Here is a 23,441-nt window from a genome sequence, read left to right as displayed (position 1 = left end):
GGTCCCTCTTTCAACAAGTGACCAATGCTTAATACACAGAACATTAAAAAAAATCGACACCAATATGAAAATCATAAGATGGTTTTTAGACCATCCATCCAAATGAATCTTGCATTCTTATTACAAATAAATAGTTAGAACATCGAATTGAACTTGAACTATTTGGGGTCCCTGTGGCCACCATTCCACCCAAAATCTCAGTCCACGTGTCAATAGCATCCATACACGCAGACTGTAACCAACACCACTTAACCAAAATACTTGCAGTGGTTTAAAAAAGATGGTTCACCACCACTTTCTCAAGTGTAATCACTACTCAGAGATAGACATCAAATGCTACCTTGCCTGTCACTGAAGAGAAACGGAGCAGACACAGCAGGTGAGATAACTCAATCTAAGATTAGATATTGGTGGAGCAAGTATTCTTGTAAAGTTCACCGTTAGACCTGTAATGGCAAGAAACTGCAGATGCAGTCTTATACCACAGAAAGACACAACATTCTGGAATAACTCGGTGGGTCAGGCAGCATCTCTGGACCCAACATTTCGGGTTGGGACCCTTCTTCAGGCCTGTTAGTACCCCACGATTACTGCACAATTCTCTTTAAAACAAAATTATGTTTGCAGTAAAGTTTAGGTTGTAGTGAAGTTTAGGTGTAGTGAAAGCAGCATGGCATCTGTAATTGGCGAACAAACATGGCACATAGGTGCTGATGCCAGGCATTAGCTCTCAGACACCTCATACCTACCCCTTGACCATGACTCTATGGACGAACATCAGGTCACCATCTCCCAGACCACCAACGATCAGCCTGAAGAAATGTCTACATTTCAAACATCAATTGTCTATTCCTTCCCCAGATGCTCCCTGACCCATTGAGTTCCTCCAGAACTTGGTGTTTTGCTTATGGCACATAATTTGTTTCCTTAACCAATTACATTTAATTAAATTAATTTGAGAAAGGATTTAAAAGGAGTATTAACTTGAATAACGTGAATGAATGAATTCAATATTAAATTAAAAATATGTTTTTGGGTCTTAATTTCTTTAGTTGCACCAAAAGCATATAGAGTGGGGTTAAATACTGGAGTAAGAAAGATAAAATTAAAGCAAGGAAAGCATAATATGTGTTTAAAATCTTCTAAATTGTATTGTAACAATGAATGAGACATTATGATTATAATTGTTCACTATCTTAATCAGACAGGTTGATTGACAGTCTTTAACAATCATGTGCACTACCTTACAAATTACTAGAATTAATTTTCTGTGACAAGTTTAAAGCATAATTCATTTGCAAATATAGCAAGTTCATGGAAGCTATGGAGAGGTTAACTCGTTTTGAGGAGCAAGAGGAGGGGTGGAGATGCTTGCAAGTAAGCAACTTGTAATGATTTGCATTTCTTGAGATGTAATTTCCTCGGTAAAAGTTGATGCCCACTTTGATCAGGCACCATTATTTTCTGTTAAAATATACCCTGCTTGTTATTTAGTTTACTTTTTTTTTAATAGAATAAACAATATTATGCCCCATTTAAAAAATATTGACTCATCAAAAGTAATATATATTTCCAAGAACATTTTCCCAATTGCAAAATCTGGAGAAAATAGAGTGTAATTTATTTGGTTGCACCAACAGTATTGTTGGCTTCTTTCAACTTGTAAAGACAGATCTGATTGGGTCTGTTATTTATCTAATGACTGGTTACCTGAAACTGTTTACTGCATGGAATTTAGCACTGTGTCTGGCTAGAAGGTTACAATTTTGTTTCAAGTGAACACCTGCTAGGTTATAGATTGAGCTGACTATAGGTTGTTGCCGTATCTATGATATGATGGTTGGAATATCACTGTCTGTCTTGCAGAAGGTCTGACAGCCACTATTGCCCAAGACAGCTATGTTTTGATCTGTGCAGCTTCATCGCCTCTTGAAGGCTTCAAACAATCAGTAAAATGGAGTTGCCAGACGAGAAAAATCAACTGAAAAGATAATAATTGAAACTCAATATCTGCTTTCAACCCCACAGTTCTAATCTTCTAATCTTCAGTATTCTATGGTCAATTTAGTGTATATAATAAGTGGACTTGTATGTAAAGTCAACTTGTTAACAGCCATGTCAAGTAGTTCAAATGATAGCATTAGTTGTAAGTGTTTTCCTGGAAATTTTCTGCAAGTACTACCATAACAATTTAGTTATAATCAGTGTTGAAGATAGCTTGTTATGCCATGGAGAATGTATTTTACTAGAGACACTATTATACTAGAGACCCGCAGTTATAGTGGTTGCCTCATAATTTATTTACCTTTGGGCAATTGTGAATGTCCACCAACTTTAATTTTAGGGTCCCCTGCTGCACTCCCACTTGCTGTCTATTTGTATATGATTTGTAGCATCACTTGTATATAGTTTGTAGCATCATTTCATAAGATGTATGTACTTTGCATAGAATACTTGAGTGGCTTTGGAACCATACTCAAAGTAAGAAAGGTACAGTTATGCAAAGCAACAAAACAATTTCAGTCCAATGACAGGAGTGATTTAAGACATTGACAAATGTTCCCCGCTGACAGTAGTGCTTGAATAAAGGATAATTTATATGTTCCAGCTTGAGAAGTTGCAAATAGGCTTTCACCCAGCAGTTCATGTTCTCAAGAGTGGAGGTGCACCCTGGCTATGGAAGCTTTAATGGTGGGCAATTGAGCAGTTTCTAAAGCTTCATAAAAAGCTTTTATCCCTTTTGGAAGGATAGCAGAGAAAGACCTGCATATGAGGGCAGTAGCAAAATTGGGCAGAAAGTGAATGATTAGCTACTGTACCCAGTAAGTGATTAGGAGGAGATTCAGTAAGGTTTCACGTCCCTAAGTGGTTGAGGCAGGGCAGGTGATATTGTAGAGGTTTAGGACAATGGAGGCATGGCATTTTCCAGGGCATCATCATGTAGATCATTGCATAAAACAGCATCCAAGCCCCAATGACCTTCAGGGCCCAATCATTTAAAGAAGAACCATTTCAGGTTATGCAGACTTCCCTTTTATATGTTTGGTGAGGTAAACCAAAAGTACAAGATGACAGTAGGACGTCAATAGACACGGGCATAGTGTAGTTTAGTTTAGAGATACCATGAGGAAACAGACCCTTCGGCCCACCGAGTCCGCACCGACCGGCAATCCCTGCACATTAACACTATCCTATATGCACTAGGGCCAATTTACACTTATACCAAGCCAATTAACCTACAAACCTGTACGTCTTTGGAGTGTGGGAGGAAACCGAAGATCTCAGAGAAACCCATGTACAAACTCCGTACAGACAGCACCCGTAGTCGGGATTGAACCTGGGTCTCTGGCGCTGCAAGCGCTGTGAGGCAGCAACTCTACCGTTGCACCATCCATCATGCTTTAAGGTTAGAGGGGCTAAATTTAAAGGAGATGTGCAGGGCATGTTTTATTACACCGGAAGGTGAGTGCCTGATACACATTGCCGGGGTTGGTGGTAAAAAAGTGGCATTTAAGAGATTTTTGGATAGGCACATGGATATGCAAGGAACGGAGGGATATGGATTATATCCAGGCAGATAAGAGTTGGTCGTGGCATCATGTTTGGCACAGACATTGTGGTCCGAAGGGCCTGTGCTGTGTTGTTCTATTTTTTCTGTTAAGTCCCAAGGTGTTGTTAACTAGTTGCCCACCCAGCTATCCTTGTTGAAAGATTGTAAAAACTTTCATCAGTTTGTAGCAAAAAAAAATGCAGAAACCTAAAGGGAGGGCGGGAGAGGGAGGGCGGGGGAGTCGGGTTGCAGGGTGGCCGAGCAATTTGCGCGGATTTTGAGTAACTCACACACGCACGATGCAAACTGGTCCAATCGTCAAGTCAACGGAATCTAAACCACAGCTAACAATAAATGACCTGTGGAGAAAGGAACAGCAGATGCTGCTTTTTAAGGAGGGAGGGAGTGACTGAGGGTAGGGGAAAGTAGGGGGAGGGAGAGGTGAGGGAGGGATTGGGGGAGGGGAGGAGAAATATCCTGGGGAGGTTAGGAGGGAGTGTGGGGGGATTGAGGGAGAGGTAGCGATAGGGAGGAGGAAAGTGGGGGAGGTGAGGAGAGTGGGGGAAGAGGGAGAATAGAGGGAGAGGAGGGCAGTGGGGGTGGTCAGGAGGGATAATGGGAGGGGAAAGGAGGAGGTGAGGAGTGGGGGATAGAGGGATAGGAGGGGGATAGGGAGGGGAGAGGAGTTAGGGAGGGAGGGAGTGACAGGGTAGGGGGAAGGAGAGGGAGGGATTGGGGAGGGGAGGAGGAGAGGGGAAAGAAGAGGGAGGGTGAAGAGGAGGGGGTGGGAGTGCTGGGGTGTGGGGGATGATGGGAAATGAGCTATGCCTGCGCAGTTGGGGGCTATGCATGAGTGATGCAATATTGCGTTAGGGAACGGGTTGCATTGGGGAACAGGTGAGTGGTGGAATATTGCGTTGGGGAACGGGTTGCGTTGGGGGAACAGGTGAGTGGTGGAATATTGCGTTGGGGAACGGGTTGCGTTGGGGGACCAGGCCTCCTGTGTGACTTAGTCTAGTAGTTGTGTAAAAATATCCAAAGAGGATTTTAATTTTCCCCACGTGGGCATCTTATTAATATTGAGCTTGTGTTTGTTAAGGCCATTGTCATCCTATAGTATTTTTTCTCTCTAACCTACTCTGCCAGGCATGTAAGAGAGACATCTGCATAACTTGGAGCGGTCCATCTTTAAATATGCATATTGGGTTCTGAAGATCATTGAGCCTTGGTTGTAATGACCCATGTGATATTTTGGTCTCCAATATCCTAGACTTCAACTACATCATCCTGGTTAACCTCCACCTAATCACTTACTGAGCGCTGATCATTACTCCCTGTCCCACTTTGCTTTCACCCATCAGTTTAGGTTGCAGGACAGATGGCATTAAGCATACATGACCTGAGAATTAAAGTCCTGTGTGCCTCAATTAAAGTCCTGTGTGCCTCATAGTTCGCATTGGCCCTCCTAATAGTAGCCTAATATTTGCTTCTATTCGGTCTTCAGTAGGGACAATTGGGATAATGTACCTACTGGGACACTCCACAGACAAATTATAGTGGGCAATTTTACTTTGGAGTCACGTGAGTGACTACGTGAAGACCCCGCCAGCACGCATGCGCGACATAGCGTCTCACGCAGTGCAACAGCAACGGGCGGGGGAACGAGCTCACCCGCAACAGAGTTTAAAACGGGTCCTACAGGTAAGTTAAACTTATCCTGAGGTCGTTATTACCAAACCCTTGTTGTGTTCTGTGCTTTCAGAGAACATGGACGAGGGAAGGAAACTAAAGAAGGTCGCGCCCCGTCTGACTGTGATGGCCCAGGAGGATTCCAGCACTGGGGGACGACCGGCGGCACCTGGACCGCACTCGCTGCGGTCCACAGTCACCGACGCAATTTCTGCTCAGCCAAGCCCAACGCCGCAAGCTGCTCAGCTCGAACCACCGCAGCGGGTTGGAGGCAAGGCAAAGCAGAAGTCGGTCCGGCCGATAGACTCGGACGAGTCCGGTCAGGAAGACGCGCTGCCCGAGAGCAACAAAGGTGACCGTTTATCCCGCATGGAGCGGTTGATGGAGCAGATGCTCCAGCGGGACTTGCTCCAGGAGATGGAGCAAGCCCGCCATGGGAGTGCTCGCACACCCACAACAGTGCCGTATTCGGCACTGTCCATCGCATCTCCCTCGACAGAGGGGAGTGTTGGGGGCCAGGGCTGGGCTGGCCTGGAAGAGGGGTCCGTGGCTGAAGACAACAGCAGTGTGCTGGGGGTGCAGGACCAGGAAGAGCTGCTGGGAGTGGTCAACCGGTACGCGGTAACACCACGAGCGGGACAGCCGTTGCAGTCGAAACTGGCGGCCAGTATAGACTACCTGTCCTTCAACCCGCTGCAGGAACAGGTAGTCAATGAGGCTATGGACAGATACACGCCTCCGGAGAACTGCATCTCACTCAATGTACCAGCCGTTAACAGCCAAATCTGGGGGTACATTGGGTTGGGCATAAGAACCCAGGAGGTGAAGCTCTAGAAAATCTTAAAGCTCCTGACGTCAGCTATCACGTCCTATGCTCGTTCGGTTGATGGGGTTGAAATGACCGATAACCAGCTGGACACACTGGCTCTACTGTGCTACAAACAGTATGAGATAAACAGCCTGTGGAAGGATGCCATCAGACCTGCCCTCAATCCCAAATTTGCAGGGTTGTGCAAATCTGCAACTACACAACCACAAATCTTGCTGTTTGGGAAGGACTTGTCGAAACAAGTTAAAGATCTGGACGAGGAGTCGAAAGTACTTGGACTCATGAGGGCAGGCCCAGGAACAAGCAAAGCCACACAACCCAGGCGGCAGCACCCATATGCATCCACCAGCAGGCGTCAACGTTGGTGAAAACATGGGGGCCGCACATCATCCCTGGAGGTCTTTTTTAGGCCAGGGCTCAGAGCGGACCCCATGGAAGATGCGCCAACCCCACACTCAGACACCTCGACCAACGAAGAAACAGAAGCCGAGGAAATGAACACACTACTGGTAACCATGGTGGTAGGTGGGTCTGGTTCCTTCCAGAACATAAAAGGTGCAGGGCCTGTACTAACAGGGGGAAGGTTACACCTGTTTTTGGAAGCATGGAGGACTATCATTCTTGACAAATATATACTACAAAGTATTCAGGGATACAAAATTGAATTCATCCAAAAAAGTATGCCACCAGTTCAACATGTACTTTACAGGGAGTTTGCACTCTCACAAAGGGAAAAATACGAGGGACATGCAGAACTGGTGAGGTTACATAGAAAAGGAGTCAGAGAAAACGGAACATGACTCTTTGGAATTTGTATCAAATATTTTTACAAAAACCAAGAAAGATGGTGGGTGTTGCATCATCATTGACTTGACAACACTGAATACTTTTGTCAGGTATATACATTTCAAAATGGAAAAATTTGTTACTGCCAAACAATTAATTTCCATAGGATACTTCATGGCATGCATCGATTTGAAAGATGCATACTATTCAGTACCCATTCATAAGGATCATCGTATATAACTAAAGTTTAACTGGATGGGGCAATTATGGCAGTATAAAGCGTTGCCTAATGGGTTAACATCAGCCCCAAGACTGTTCACCAAGATATTAAAACCGGCCTTGGCAATACTAAGAAAACAAAAACATATTGTCATGGCATATCTTGATGATATTTTGATAGTGGGCAAAACCCCGGAATGAGCTAAATCAGCGGTATTAGCTACCAAACATTTGTTTGAAACACTGGGCTCTGTCACACATCCAGATAAATCTAAGTTGACGCCATCCACAACTATGGACTATCTGGGATTCACAATTAACTCTATCCACATGTCTGTAACATTGCCAAAAGACAAAGCAGCAGAATTGGTGCAAGCCTGCAACAAATTGATAGTTACTAATCAACCATCTATTCGACAGGTGGCAAGAGTGATTGGGAAATTAGTAGCAGCATTTCCAGCTACTCAACTTGGACCTTTGCATTACCAAAACTTACAAGGGGCAAAGGTGCAAGCGTTAAAACAACATGCAGGTCATTTTGATCGACCCATGCAATTACCAGCTAAAGCAATTTCAGAGTTACAATGGTGGAAAGAAAACATTTGGCATAGTTCCAGCCCCATCGTTATCAGTAACCCGGCAATCATGATACAAACAGATGCCAGTGCTCAGGGTTGGGGAGCAACTACCATTATATCTAGTACTGGTGGCAGATGGAACATACAAGAATCATCACTACTACAGACACTGGGTATAAATTATTTAGAAATGTTGGGTGCGTTTTATGGGCTAAAAGCTTGCTGTTCAGCTATGCACCATTTGCATGTCCGCCTACAAATTGACAATACCACAGTGGTGGTCTATATTAACCATATGGGCGGAATAAAATCGATATCGTGTGACGATCTGGTCAACACAATCTGGCAATGGTGTGTCGACAGACATATTTGGCTATCAGCAACTTACCTACCAGGTAAGCTCAATACAGTGGCAGACACCAGGTCATGAATATTTAATGACAACACCGAATGGATGTTGAACCCTAAAGTATTTGCTGATATTACAAAGCGGTATGAAACACCTGATATCGATCTCTTTGCATCCCGACTGAATCACCAGTTACCAACATATGTCGCTTGGGAACCAGACCCTGAGGCAGCAGTGATGGATGCTTTTTTGCTGAGTTGTCAAAATTTGTTTTTCTATGCCTTTACCTTCTGCCTCATCAGTCGGGTCCTACGCAAAATACAAATGGACTCAGCTTCAGGTATTTTGGTAGTTCCCTGTGGTCCTCGACATGGTCACTGAACCACTCATGACCATTTCCAAAAGACCAGATCTGTTGGCCCATCCTGTTACAGGCAAATGTCATCCGTGCCATGACAGGATAAATCTGTTGGCTTGCAGAATTTAAAAAGGCCTCTGTTGGATCTGGGATTATCGGACAGGACCATGAACATGATCACGGCAGCCTACCGACAATCGACCAAGAAGCAGTACCTCTCCAGCATACGGAAGTGGGAAGCGTACTGCTCGAGGACTGGGGTAGCATACAGAACAGCTACAATTATGAACGTCCTGGAGTTCCTATCCAGCCTTCACTTCGATGAAGGACTGAGTTATAGCACAATTAAGAGTGCTAGGAGTGCTCTGTCAGCCTATCTATGGCAGGCACCAGGACAGCAGTCCATAGGATCTCACCCTCTGGTGGCCAAACTAATGAGGGATATTTATAATACCAATCCCCCTAGACCACGGTACACCTAGATCTGGGACGTCAGTGTCGTCCTGTCATTACTAAGGGGTTGGTCACCAGCCAGATCCCTGTCTCTGGAACAGCTCACTCTGAAAACTGTCATGCTGATGGCCTTGGTCTCAGCCCAAAGGGTCCAGTCCCTATACAGACTAAGACTGGACAATATGGTAACATCAACTGACCAGATAACATTCAGAATCTTGGAGCTGGTCAAGCAGAGCAGACCGGGAACTTCAGGACTGACGATGGAATTCCGGGCTTACCCACCTGACCCCCGTTTGTGTGTCATGTCACATCTATTGCTATACCTTAGCACAACTAAAGCCTTAAGAGGGAGCGAAATGGCACTATGGGTTAGCTTCAAACAGCCACATGGTCGGATGTCAGTACAAACCATCTCAAGATGGCTCAGACAGATTCTGGGAGCTGCTGGGGTGGATAATGACATTTTTTAATCCCACCAGGGCAGCAGCAACATCGGCAGCCAGAAATATGGAGGTACCAATGGACCATATTCTGGCAACAGCAGGATGGTCTACGGAAAGGACTTTCCAAATATTTTATACCAAGCCGATTGCCAAACCTGCAGTGTTTGCAGAAAGAATTTTAAGTTCTGCAAATATATAATTTAGCCCGAGGGAGCATTATTTTCTTTGTTTAAAAAAAAAATATATTGTTATTGTTTTTAAAAAATTGATTCATGTTTAATTGCGATAACATACTTCCTCCCTTGGATGGCTTCGGCAGTGAGTGGAGCATGGACTGTTACACGGCTTGAAATCACAGATCTTTAAAATCTTCACGTAGTCACTCACGTGACTCCGAAGTAAAATAGTAAGATTAAACGAGAACCTACCAGTTTGAAGTTTGATCTTTATTTTATGAGGAGTTACGATGAGGGATTACGTGCCCTCCGCTCCCGCCCTCAATTATAAAGGTCAACTGGTATCCTAGTTCTTCTTATCTTACTATGTTATTTCAATTATTATTTCTGTGATTCCACACCGCTGCTTTGAAGAATGTCGCGCATGCATGCTGGCGGGGTCTTCACGTAATCCCTCATCGTAACTCCTCATAAAATAAAGATCAAACTTCAAACTGGTAAGTTCTCATTTAATCTTACTATTATCCCACAAACATTTTGATGTGGGAGAAAACCGGAGCATCCGGAGGAAATTCACGAAGTCACAGGGAGAACATGCAAACTCCACACAGACAGTACCTGAGGTCAGGATTGAACTCAGGTCTTTGTCGCTGTGAGGTAGCAACTCTACCAACTGTGCCATTGTGCTGCCAGCTGTGCCACTGTGCCGTCCTTGGTCTCAAAGTTCTTCATTTGACCATATCAGGACATAGACTTGGACAATTAATTTTGTGACCAAAGCCCATCGGAACTGATGACTCCACTGTGAGTTTTGCCCCAAACACAAGAGTATGCATCAAGATAAAACAGAATGTATTCAATTATTTGGGGTTGTACTTGGTATGTTCTTTCTACAAAGGAAAATATAATTTTAGAAATAGAACCAAATTATAAACTCAATCTTGTTGCTTTAAATACTTGAAGGTGCCTAATCAGAAAAAAAGATACTTCTTATCGACTCAAACATGGCAGAAATAAGAATGAGTCCAGACTCAATGATAGGGAGCATGTGCCTCTGCTGCTGCTGATGCTGAATGAGATAAAGAATGGGTCTATCAACCTTTCAAATCCTCCAGCATTCCTTTCATTTTCATGCACATTTCTTCGAATGGAATGAACTTAGGTATGTTGTCTTTTATAACCCCAGGGTTGTTCTTTGACCTACAATCAAATTCTGAAAGTATTCTATTAGAAATGGTTAGGGGAATTGTCAATGGTTACTTATCAAAATATTTTTAAATAGGCCATCTTCAAAACATACTTAGGGTTGATATGCCATGTTTATATTCGGTACACACCATCTAACAAGCAAGCTACTGACAAAACATAAAGTGCTGGAGGAACTCAGAAGGTCAGGCAGCATCTGTGGAGGAAATGGATTGGCGACATTTTGGACTGAAGCAGGGTCCCAACCTGAAACGTCACATGTCCATTCCCTCCACAGATGCTGCCTGATCCATTGAGTTTCTTCAGCACTTTGTGTTTTGCTCAGAAAACTGGAAGAATATTGATTAGTTCCCAGGATAGATCTGAACTTTGTAATGTTCTCTTGTTCTTTGTTTTTCGAGAACGTATCATTCTTGTCTTTAACAGGTTGCAATTGTGAACAATTGTGTTTAGACCTGGATAAGATATTACCAGGTGTACAAAAGCACAGTTAGATTGTTAACATTTCTCATTGTGATGGTGGAAGTGCTTTGGTATTGCACAAAATACCTGGATTATGCTTTGCACCAGCTTTGGTCATTTAAATGATTGTCCTTGTAGCACAGATAATTGCTAATATCATGGAAAATTTGCCTATTTTCTTCCGAGATCTTTGTTGAGAATTTAACACTGTGTGGCAATTGAACATTGGAATAAAACCCTGTATGTGTTATTAGTACTCTACCACTGACTGACCAATGCTACATCCAGCTAAGCATGTAATACGTCAATTTTGCTGGTCTGGTCTTCTCCAGCTATACATACCAGTATAACGTTGATACAATTCATCATTACCGGACTTATTTGAAAGTTACCTTTAATTCAGATTGCCTTATCTGCCTTGGGTAGAAGTACAAGGTAAACTTACAAAATTCTTAAGGGGTTGGACAGGCTAGATGCAGGAAGATTATTCCCGATGTTGGGGAAGTCCAGAACAAGGGGTCACAGTTTAAGGATAGGGGGGAAGTCCTTAAGGACCGAGATGAGAAAATCATTTTTTACACAGAGAGTGGTGAATCTGTGGAATTCTCTGCCACAGAAGGTAGTTGAGGCCAGTTCATTGGCTATATTTAAGAGTGAGTTAGATGTGGCCCTTGTGGCTAAAGGGATCAGGGGGTATGGAGAGAAGGCAGGTACAGGATACTGAGTTGGATGATCAGCCATGATCATATTGAATGGCGGTGCAGGCTCGAAGGGCCGAATGGCCTACTCCTGCACCTATTTTCTATGTTTCTATGTTTCTACTAGTTGTGTTGCCCAATTGCAGTGCATTACTTTGATCAAAAGTATATTTCCTTTTATATATTTTCACAGGAACTTTTTTTCCACTTAGCTCTTCAAGGTATCAGTCTTGAATTGTGAAAGAGTCGTTAGATATTGGGTTTAATCTGTGTATGTGCCATACTGCGTATGTGCGGCACAGTGGCGCAGTGGTAGAGATGCTGCCTTGCAGTACCAGAGACCCTGTTTCAATCCTAAGTACGGATGCTGTCTGTATGAAGTTTGTACGTTCTCCCTGTGACCACATGGGTTTTCTTCGGTTTCCTCTCACGCTCCAAAGACGCACAGGTTTGTAGATTAATTGACTTTTGTAAATTGTCCCTAGTGTGTAGGATAGTGCTAATTACATGATGATCGTGATCAGCGCGAACTCGGTGGGCTGAAGGGCATGTTTCCACACTGTATCTCTGAAGTCTAAAAGCTAAAAAAAAAGGCACCTCTTGCTCAGTGCACTTCTTGCTCAGCCTAAATTTTCTTGTTGGTCTCTATACATGAAATTCCATATAGTACACACTGTCATAGTGGACAAGCAGCAATAAAGGACACCCACGGTCCATTATTACGGGGATTTACTGTATTGAAGCTCACTAAATGACTATATTGGTAAAGTAACTTACTGGATCTAATTAATTTCAATTATAATGTAATTTAATGTCAATTGAAAATATTAATTTATATCACAGTTTTGGCCATACAGTTCTCTCAGCAGAAAAAGAGCATTATTTAGCTACACTTGGAACTAATCTTTCTTTTGAATCTTTTCTTTCTTTCTAATTTCTGCTTTTTCTTGGTCAAATTTTAGAGTTTGTTATATTTTTGGCACAAACACAGATTAAACCCAATGTCTAACCACACTTTCATAATGAATAATTTAATTTACAATTAAGGACTTGATTGATCTAAAAAGTATTATCTAATACTTGGCTTGTGTTGGTCATCACTAGTTTCTACCTTACTGAACCTTAGGTATGCTTCACTTTTCCCATTCCTCAGCTGCACAAGAGGTCATGGTTAAGGTTCAAGAAAGGTTTTGCAGATAACTAATGATAATTAATGCCATTAGTTACGGCAAAATATTGAAAAACAAAACTAAACAAAAAATTAAATATTTATAATCATCATATAATTTACTCCTGATCATGCTGATATTAGTCCCGAAATTAGTTACCTCACTGAGAAAGATGGTAAAACAGTCCAGCTCCAATTTATAGCATCCAGAGCTAAGAACACGTTATTCAAAGCACCAAGATTGTAAAAAATTAGTTCACTTTATAAGATAATTGCTAAATACGCCAAAGCTCATGTTAAAGTATACATACAAGGATAAACTAATTGCCAAATCAGGCTTGGGACTTTGTAGTGTTTCTTGCACTTTGTAGTGTTTCTTGGACATTTATCTTATAGCATCTAGAAAATGGATAAAGCAAGAAGTACAGTATCTGTAGTTATGTTCCACATGCATGGGTAACTATTCCATAACATGTCTTAAACATAAATAAATGTGATTTTTCCATCTTAAAATGTTTGGTATTCACATTATTAATTGAATTACAGCATCCTTAATTGACCTGCGAGTGCCTTAGGGAACCATTATTACTTATCGGTCACAAAGACCTTGTAAGGAATGTAGTAACCTACAGGTTACTCAAAGGTTTCTTCCTGACAGAAAACATGTGAGGAGGCTAGACTGTACAAGAAAGTTTTAGGATCTGTGTGCTTTTCAATTTACAAGCCTCTGTGATTTATATCTTAAATGAGATGAGATGAAGAAAAATATGAAACATTTAACACATTTTGAGTTTTGAATTTGCACTTTTATATCTTTTTATTAATAGGATAATTGTACTTACTGCTATTAGTAAAGTCTTAAAATGTGAAGAAAATATAGGAAGTAAGTATAGGACTTCTAAAAAAAATTTGTTGTTTCTGAAAAGTTGTTTTTGTGTCTCAATGTACAGTCGACTATGTTTCAATCACATGAATGCAGAGTATTATGTTTCAATTACATTAAATATTTAGATACATCTGTGAATGACACAATCACTCCAGAACTGAGGTGTCATCTGAGACCACCAGCTTTAATTATGGGTGGTGGCAAGGTGGAGAAAAGGGTGGGAGGGCAATGCTATTGACTGGATGGATGCAACTACTGGGGAGTCGGTGATGACAATTAGAGACTTGCAGCTGCTGTGGATTCAGGAGAGGAACTTTTACATAACTTTTAAGTTGCATTATATACATTGGAGCATCACAAGTGAAAAGCTAAACCTGCAGATGTTTAAAATCTGAAATGAAAAAGAAAATGATATAAATACTTTGCAGATTAAACAGCTACTGTGCAAAGAGAAACAGTTGTTGGCTCAGTAAATGATGAAATTTAGTTTGGGGAAAAGTTGGGAAAAGGGGAAGTACAACGGGATCGGGGGGGGTCCTTGTTCATCAGTCTATGAAAGTAAGCATGCAGGTACAGCAGGCAGTGAAGAAAGCGAATGGCATGTTGGCCTTTATAACACGAGGAGTCGAGTATAGGAGCAAAGAGGTCCTTCTGCAGTTGTACATGGCCCTAGTGAGACCACACCTGGAGTATTGTGTGCAGTTTTGGTCCCCTAACTTGAGGAAGGACATTCTTGCTACTGAGGGAGTGCAGCGTAGGTTTACAAGGTTAATTTCCGGGATGGCGGGGCTGTCATATGCTGAGAGAATGGAGCAGCTGAGCTTGTGCACTCTGGAGTTTAGAAGGATGAGAGGCGATCTTATTGAAACATATAAGATTGTTAAGGTTTTGGACACGCTAGAGGCAGGAAACATGTTCCCGATGTTGGGGGAGTCCAGAACCAGGGGCCACAGTTTAAGAATAAGGGGTAACCCATTTAGAACAGAGATGAGGAAACACTTTTTCCCACAGAGAATTGTGAGTCTGTGGAATTCTCTGCCTCAGAGGGTGGTGGAGGCTGGTTCTTTGGATACTTTCAAGAGAGAGCTAGATAGTGCTCTTAAAGATAGCGGAGTCAGGGGATATGGGGAGAAAGCAGGAACGGGGTACTGATTGGGGATGATCAGCCATGATCACATTGAATGGTGGTGCTGGCTCGAAGGGCCGAATGGCCTACTCCTATACCTATTGTCTATTGTCTATTAATTTATTATTATCATGTACCGAGAAAAGCTTTTGTTTGTGTGCTATCCAGTCAAAGAAAAGATGATACATGAATACAATCAAGCTGTCCATAGTGCACAGATAAAGATAAAGGATAAAGGGCACATTTATTTAGTGCAAAGATATAAAAATAATTTGTATGCATTGTATTATCACAGCACCCAAAGCAAATAGTTGTCTTTTGGTCTTTTTTAAATTGAGATGGATGGCAATATTGCAGGAAAGTCAATAATGCCAAGACTCTAAAATATCCAAAATTTACCATTATAACAAGTCAAGTAACGAAAATCAGGAGTTATTTTGTCAGGGGTTATGGGGAGAAGGGAGGAGCGTGGAGTTGAAAGGGAAAGATAGATCAGCCATGATTGAATGGGGGAGTACACATGATGGGCCGATAGGCCTAATTCTGCTCCTACAACTTATGAACAAATAAACAATTACCGGTTTATACCAAAGATAGACACAAATTGCTGGAGTACACTTAACTCTGTGGGCCAGGCAGCATGACTTCAAATATTAACTCTACTTCTTTTATTTTCTAAAATTTTCTATTTTCATTAAAGGCAGACCAGAATGACGGCAACTTGCATTTTTTCAGTTTGAACCTCAAAATATCTGTGACACATTCAGTGAGCCTCATAGCCCATCAGTACCTGATGATGATTGGTGCGTTTCCAAACACATTTGTGCAAAGATGATAGGATTCAATTTTTGTTTTCATGGTTCCGTCAGATCTACAGCCCCAGCAATAGAATAATGGGGTGCACCGAGTGTAATCGGCCCATTGTTGTATTGTAGGAGTCTCAACAGCCAGTGCAGCAATCTCTCACAAACACCAATTAATGATCATCAGCCAATTCATTTTTGGGGAATAAATATTGTCTTGAAATAGACATTGCTAAATTGTTTCTAGGAAAATATATTGAAATGAATGTTCCAAAGTATGCACAAAGTCAGACTGCACACATGCACTTTACCCTTGGCACAGCATACTTGTTGCAGGAATCCTTGGAATGAGTTCAAGATTCATCATGACTTAAGCAATGCATACCTGACTGCCAAATTATGTTTTCATAATGTAATATATCATTGGAGATATAACTGTCAAGATTTTCTTTACTTTCCTTGTTATAATAAGAATATTTGGGATCACTTAGAGCCTTAGCATTATTTATTTTACAGCAATATTACCATGCATCTCAATTTAAAAAAGACCAAAAGACAATAATTTGCTTTGACTGTTCAGATAATTTAATGCATACCAAATAGCGTGTTTAGTTTTTAGTTTTTTTTCATTATTAAATAAATTTGTAAAAGAAAATGCTTAGATTAGTTTAACCAAAAAAAACAAATGTCTGTGCTTTAGAAATGCAGTGTTTCAATTGACGACGTTGGAGGGTTCAATGGCCATTTATTTGTCACATGTACCGAGGTACAGTGACATTCATTTTTGTATACAGTTCAGTATAAGTATCACTACACTTTAGGTTTAGGCTTGTTATTGTCACATGTACAGAGGTATAATCATAATTCATAAGCTTTGTTTTGCATGCTATCCAAACAGCTCAGATATACTGTACACACATACAATCAAGTCAAATGCTATTACAATAGATAGAGCAAAGGGGAAGCTACTTAGTGCAGAATATACTTCACAGCACTGTAGACTATCACAAGAACAAAGAATTTTGCAGTTGTACAGGGACTAAATAATATTTACCTGCATCTACTGAGTAGTACTCTGGATCCCTGAAATACTTTAGGGTCTTTCAATGTGCACAGTTTAAATTACCCGCCTTTATTTTAAGCACTCACCACTCTCTGTGTAAAAAAACTTGCCCCGCACATCTCCATTAAATTTTCTTCCTCTGACCTTAAAGGTATGTGTTCCAGTCTCTGACATTTCTACCCAGGGAGAAAGGTTCTGTCTAACCTATATTTGCCTCTCGTTTTTTTTTATGTACAACGATCAAGGCTCTCCTCAACATCCAATGCTCCAAAGAAAACAATCCAAGTTTGCCCAACAGCTCTTCATAGCCAATTCTCTCTAATCCAGGCAACATTCTGATCTGATGAAAAACCTGACCACATGCATTTTCATCCAAATTATTTATATGTAGAGGTCCCTCCACTATCCTTGTTGGACAACATTGGTCACAGACCTCCAGTCTGCTGGTATCCATATGCTCCGCGATGGTATTGAAAGAGGCATGGAGTCACAAGCTTGGAGCCTGCGATGATCTTTGCCGACCCCCTGACTAAAGCATACAGGAATCATTGAGTACTTAAAGGCTTTCTTAATAAAAAAACAACAGCTTTCCAATTAGCTAATGGCATGGGGGTAATATCAGCGAGATAGGATTAGAAAACCTGAACTTGAGAAAACTTGATGAACTGTCAGTTGACATTCAGAAGAGAATTGAAATAATTGGAATTAAATTCAATTATTTAATCACATCTGACATTTTGATCCACAGTAACTTTAAAGAGGGGCATTGAGTCTGAATTGCTAGAATGTCTATTGATGTTGGCCAATGGCTTAATTTTTTTAATGCATTTAATAGGAGCATTGATGGATGTAACAAAGTATATTTATGCAGAGGAATTTTTATGCAAGTTTTTACGACAAAGGAATGAGCAGGTTTTTGGAATCACTGAATGATTATCTCATCCTTCACCTCTTTTAGCTGCAAGGTGTTCTTGTGCCCCTCCTCCCTCAGCTGCTAAACATCAGCTACCCCCTTCTCCACTCCCCAACCCCCTTCAGATTAAAAGAGTTTTTGCTCTACTACCTACAAGCCTGGAACTCTCTAAAAGGCTAGGATAAGCAAGATCCAGCATGCCATCATGCTGTGGATTTATTTGGGGTTTATTGTCAGAAAACTGCCCAACTATCTCAACTTTATTTCCAGCATAAAATAAAATCATGGTGACAGTTGTCTTTCCTGTATATATTGTGTATTTGGGCATTCATTAACCGATAGCCACCCATTTACAACTCTGTAGGATGGAACTGCAGATACTGGTTTATACCGAAGATAGACACAAAATGCTGGAGTAACTCAGCCAGTCAGGCAGCATCTGTGGAGAAAAGGTATAGGTGATGTTATGGGTCGGAACCCTTCCTTAAACTGAAAGATAGAGAAGCATTTAGAAAGATTATCTTTCAGTCTGAAGAAGGGTTCTGATCTAATACGTCACCTATTCCTTTTCTCCAGAGATGCTGCCTGACCTGCTGAGTTACTCCAGCATTTTGCGTCTAACACCTGTACAAATCTGGCACGGTAAGCGACCAAACCTGTAATCAAAGACCAAAAATGAGGAGCATATATGTCTTGATAAAGAAAAATTACTGTATGCCAATTATATCCATCAACATGTTTATTCACAGATGTTTCATTTCTTTGCCAAGCAAAACTTTACAAAAGGAATGAGTTTTACTATTTCAGCACGAACATATGTCTCTGCATTCTGCTTCATTATATTATCTGTTCTGGTATTTTTCTTTGTCAGTGGTACTGACTGCAATTACCTGTTGCCACAGGCTGTGGTATGCTCATCTTTATAACTTGCAGCCGTCTGCAGCCTGCTATGCGCAGACGGTCCTGTCAAGGTGTTTCAGGTGAAAACGTGAGGAGACGTTTATTTGCGTTGTTACACATGAAAGTTATTTTCAGAATTCATACTTTAGTGACCATTTACTGCCATTTGTGGATTTAATTAAAATTCTTTCTGTATCATATAAAACAAGTTACATTCGGGGACAGTTTTTTGATTGCTGTGTACCTAAAAAAACAAAACAGACTTACCATTTTAGACCTATAGACCAGGCAACACATTCAGATTGGTAATGTATATGACAGACAGCAAGGGTCCCAGAAACTGATTTATCTGGCCCATCACTAATCACAGGCTTCGAATCACAAAAACAACCCTGAAGAAGGGTTTCGGCCCGAAACGTCACCTATTTCCTTCGCTCCATAGATGCTGCTGCACCCACTGAGTTTCTCCAGCATTTTTGTGTACCTTAACTATCATTTTCTGCCTCCTATCACCATGCCAGTTTTGGATCTAGTTTGTTAATGCTTATCAGCAGTCTAGCATTGAATATTGTTCTTGAAACTAAATGGTCCATTTTAGCATATCAAAATGGTAATCTAATGAGATTGTTAGGATGCAGGCTCATTTATACGTTAGTCACACTCCCTTTCTTAACCTGACTTCAATACATAAACTCTAGAGAATGGAATTAGCCATTTGCAGTGCAATTTAAATGAATCATGAAATGTCAGATGAAATTAAGTAGTTCTGTAAGTTTCTTACATTTTCTTTATTATTATTATTATTGTTATTATTATTATGCTTTTTCTTCACATTTTTCTGCCACTTTCAATCTGTTTGAAAGCCTTTATTACGAGTCTCCATTAATACCAGTTGATTTCAATCAAACACAAGTCAGGGAACTTGATTCAGGCAATCTAGATGATAAACTACCTACATAAATTTGCCATAAAGAGGCTCTGTAAATTGTTGGGCCAAACGTGTAGACCCCTTCTCCTGCTCATGTGAACAGACCAGGACACGTTTGTAGCAATAGTGTCAAGAGAATACTGTTACTCCAGATTGAAATGAAGATTTCCCGTGCAAGTCTTCAGTGTTATCACTGGAATGCTTGAACCAAACATGGATCAGTGATGAAATTCTGAAGTTTCTCATAGTCACAGAGACAAATAATACAGAAACAGGCCATTTGGCCACCATGTCCCTGCCACCATCAGGTATCAGTAGATACTAAACCGATTTACCAGCATTGGATCCGTGACCTTCTGTGCATTGACATTTCAAGTGAGATTACAGTCCTCCACCCCCGATGGACAGAGTGTTCCAGATTCCAGTCACTCTCTGGGTGTAAAGGTTCATCCACACATCCCCTCTCAACATCCTGGCATCTTACCCAAACCAATACCCTGTAGTTTTAGGTATCTCTGTCATGGGGAAATGTTTCCTACTGTCTGCCCCATCTTTGCTTCCCATAATTTTGTATCTAAGCAGGTAATGCCAGGGAGCACAATTTCATTGCTTTAGTACTATGAATAGACATGTAAAAGCAGTTGAAAAAGAAAACATGAGAATTGGTTTAAAACCAATTGGTTGCTTAAATTCTTAACATTTGGAGGAGACAAGAGAGAACTGAATAGATGGATTATGTGCAGCAGCAATAGAATCGTTTTTTTTACTCACAATGTTTCCAGAATGTTGAAGCTTGACTGTGGTGTTCAGGGGATAATATAAATGAAAGTAATTTTGGAAAACATTGCCTATTTCCCTCCTCGGCAGACTAAATGCCGTAAAGACGATCTTTCTCCCGCAGCTTTTATATCTATTCCAGACAATACCGATATATCTTCCCAAATCTTTCTTCAAAAAAATTGATTCCATTGTCACTAATTTCATTTGGGACTATAAAAGTCACCGAATACACAAATGACACCTGTGCAAATCTAAAGAGAATGGAGGACTAACCTTACCCAATTTCCTCTTTTACTATTGGGCCACAAATATTAAAACCATAATTTTCTGGCTGGATGACTCACATCAACAGGCAAACTGGAGGCAACAGGCAAATGGAAAGAGAAGATTGCTTGCCTTTCTGCATACGCTTGATTGTCCTGTCTCCAATTTCCCTGAATAAGTCAATGTATCAGCATAATCCTATAATACATGGGACATAATCATATCTGGAAACAGTTGAAACTTAATCTCAAATTGAGAGACATGTCTCTCCTTCTTCCTATTGCAAACAATCCCTCTTTTAAACCCTCTACTTTAGATAGTGTTTTCGCTCGATGGAAGAATAAGGGAATCAACACTGTGGGAGACCTTTATCAGAAGGGGACTCTTTCCTCCTTCCAAGAATTGCAGGAGAAATACGATCTGAACACTAATCATTTTTTCAGATACCACCAGGTTAGGGACTATGTAAGAACATACAGGCAAGACTACTCTGCAGGTCCAGACAAACTCGATGAATGTTTGAATAGACATGCAGACACAGAGAAGTTGATATCCCACATTTACATTGTCCTCCAAAACATCGACACCTCATCATCTGAGGTTTATAGACGTGCATGGGAGGATGAGATGGGTCAACAAATTTCCAAGGATATATGGAACGAAAGACGACAATACATCCACTATTGCTCCTTAAATGCCAGACACTGCCTGATACAGTACAAAGTGCTGCACAGGCTATATTACTCAAAGACCAAACTGAGCAAGATTTTCCCCAGTGTTTCCCCTCTTTGTGATAAATGTCAATCTCAAGAAGCCACCTTAACCCACAGTTTTGTACTGTGTACAAAAATAGAATGTTTTTGGACGGAAGTATTCAGCATCACCTCCAAAACACTGAAAACTCAATTAAAGCCAGACCCAAAACTGATAATACTGAGAATATCAGAGGCTTGTAGCAACTTAACGGTCTCTCAACGACGCTTACTCGATTACGGTCTAATGTCAGCAAAAAAACTTTAACTCAAATTCTGGAAAAAGCCAGCAGTCCCTTCAGTGAAGATGTGGATTACAGAAATGATGGATACACTACATCTAGAGTGAATTAGGTTTGTCTTGATCGATAAACCGGAACAATTTTTAAAAATATGGTCTTTTATTTAATTTCTTGAGCAATACAATGGTTGAACACAAATTGGAAACTGATCGTAGGGCTGGGTGAGCGGACACATGGGTGGGTCGAAGGATATTTCTCCTCGTTTTTCTTCTTTCTTTCCTTTTTCTCCTTTGTCTCTTTCTTTTTTTAATTTACGGTTCTGTTTGAAAAAATGTTAAAACTGAAGCAGTCTAGAGTTGTAAAATTGTAAAAAGAATTGTACAACTGCTTCCAATAAAATATATATTAAAAAAATAAATTAATAAATGAAAGTACACCGAACATCTGAAATATCACGGTATTTAATTAGCCTGCTCAATATTTTTGAAATGAGTGGACAAATTCCAGCCGCAGTATGACCGGTTGTGGGTTTATTATAGATGTAGACGTCAGTAAAGTAGGCACAATGAAGAAACACGGGGCATTAAACATCTTCACAATATCTTGCATAGATATGACATAGAAACATAGAAATTAGGTGCAGGAGTAGTCCATTCGGCCCTTCGAGCCTGCACCGCCATTCAATATGATCATGGCTGATCATCCAACTCAGTATCCCGTACCTGCCTTCTCTCCATACCCTCTGATCCCCTTAGCCACAAGGGCCACATCTAACTCCCTCTTAAATATAGCCAATGAACTGGCCTCGACTACCCTCTGTGGCAGGGAGTTCCAGAGATTCACCACTCTCTGTGTGAAAAAAGTTCTTCTCATCTCGGTTTTAAAGGATTTCCCCCTTATCCTTAAGCTGTGACCCCTTGTCCTGGACTTCCCCAACATCGGGAGCAATCTTCCTGCATCTAGCCTGTCCAACCCCTTAAGAATTTTGTAAGTTTCTATAAGATCCCCTCTCAATCTCCTAAATTCTAGAGAGTATAAACCAAGTCTATCCAGTCTTTCTTCATAAAACAGTCCTGACATCCCAGGAATCAGTCTGGTGAACCTTCTCTGCACTCCCTCTATGGCAATAATGTCCTTCCTCAGATTTGGGACCTGAAATTCCTCAGATGACAACCTGAAATTCTGTTAGAAAGCCTCTGGCAAATGTTTTTGTGAACTTCATCACTGCAATTTGTTCAAGTGAAGACTGGAAACTGTCTTATGTTTAAACTAAAAACCCAAAGAATTTTAAAGTGCTATAATTAATTTAAAAGTGAGAGTTAAAAGGATTGGGAAGACCATATCCATTGCCTTTGTCTCCGCTTGCCATCTCCATGTACGCTCCACAGACTCTGTCTCCAACTGCTTGAAGTGCAGAGTTTCTGATTTATGTCCTCGCAATTACACTAGTATTATACTTTAAAATTGGTAACAATGTCTGGCTGCATCTTTGTCACATCATTTCTGTTGCCAAAGCTATCATTTATATTTTTGACACATGTGAGCACTTACATTCTTATACATGGCATATTTCACTGCATTGCATTACATTACCCAATTGTGTGTCTGTTGCATCTTCCATCACCAACACCCCTGTCCAAACTGCTGCCGCCTGGATTTCTGTGTTTTTGCACAATTTTGTTCACTGCAGATTTGATACTAGTGTCTTCAGCCATCTGGGTCCCAAGTTCTGGAATTACCCTTCCTTCTCCACCTGTCTCCTCCTTTGGGATGATCCTTAAAACCTCTCGTTTTGACTAAACGTTTGATCACCAAAT

Source organism: Amblyraja radiata, chromosome 7, assembly GCF_010909765.2.
Source record: "Amblyraja radiata isolate CabotCenter1 chromosome 7, sAmbRad1.1.pri, whole genome shotgun sequence".
Lineage (NCBI taxonomy): Eukaryota > Metazoa > Chordata > Chondrichthyes > Rajiformes > Rajidae > Amblyraja > Amblyraja radiata.
The sequence above is the reverse complement of the archived record's forward strand: the minus strand, read 5'-3'. Positions refer to the sequence as shown.